Raw genomic sequence first — 1,046 nt, 5'->3', positions numbered from 1 at the left:
TCAGTTCGCGGTCGCCGCCGGGTCAGGACGGGGCACGGCTCGGGGCAGAGCTCAGCGCTGGGAGCCGGTCCCTGCCAGCAAAGCCGGTGGAATTCCCATCGTTTCCTACCCACGGCGGGATGAGCTGCACACCCGCCACGTCCAGGGGCAAACACAGCCCTGAGCCCCGCCGGGACCCGGCCCCGGTACCTCCGGGTCCCACCGGTACCAGAGGGTGGTGGAGAAGCTGCTCTGCTGCAGCAACGTGGACTCTACCAGTGTCACACCTGTGCAAGCACTGCGAGTCATTAAATCCTTCAAAATACACCTGTGTGTGCAGAATTAGTAGCGAGCTGTTGCCAGTCATTTAATTAAAATACATCCTCATTTAAAAAATGTTGATTTGATCAGCTCATGCCACCTGCCCCCTAATTTACATTACAAAATAAAACCATAATTTAAAGACCATACAATAATAGATAAACACCCCCAGTCATGATTTCATAAAAAAAGAAACCACTTAAATGCCTAATGAACACAGAAGTACGGTGTGCATAGAACTGGACCACTCACACTAAGGTGAAAACTTATCCGGTTTTATTTTTTAAAGAAAAATATTCCTCTTTAAACACAAAGCATGAACTAAAAACCTCTGAGGAACAGCTTCTCCTTCCTTGGAGCATGTTTAAACTGTACAGTGACAGAGCTCCCCAAGGAACACACACATATAACATACAGTCTTTCTTTCACAGGAAATAAGGTTTAGGACTTGAAATTGTCCTCCTCACCCTCTCTAGATACCCATTCAATCCAAAAATACTCAGTACCTCACTCCTGCCCCAGAACACAGTGATGATAATTTCTGGATGCAACATATATCTAAAAAAAAAAAAAAAAAAGGATGGGCCAAATTGGCCCATTCTAGCCTTTTAACAGATGTCTGTGAGAGAGGTTAAGGGTTAAGACCATTGTTATTTCCAGGAATGGTGCTTGGAAGAAAAATATAGCAGCATCCACAGGCAACAGAAGCCCTTCAATCCAGCTGCCCTGTTACAAGGACCCCAGCC

General features: G+C 46.3%; 1 protein-coding gene across 1 annotated transcript in view; it reads right to left on the bottom strand.

The window, feature by feature from the left end:
• Positions 1 to 554: 554 nt before the first annotated feature.
• The window catches only part of TMEM201 (transmembrane protein 201), a 24,831-nt gene continuing 24,339 nt past the window's right edge, over positions 555 to 1,046 (bottom strand). Inside the window, exon 13 of the mRNA XM_031062545.1 lies at positions 555 to 1,046. This exon is cut by the window's right edge and continues 3,644 nt beyond it. The gene's annotated coding sequence lies outside the window, so the exon portion shown is untranslated.

This window comes from Geospiza fortis, unplaced genomic scaffold (genome assembly GCF_000277835.1).
Source record: "Geospiza fortis unplaced genomic scaffold, GeoFor_1.0 scaffold662, whole genome shotgun sequence".
NCBI lineage: Eukaryota > Metazoa > Chordata > Aves > Passeriformes > Thraupidae > Geospiza > Geospiza fortis.
Note: the sequence above shows the minus strand (reverse complement) of the source record. Positions and strands in the feature narration are given on the sequence as shown.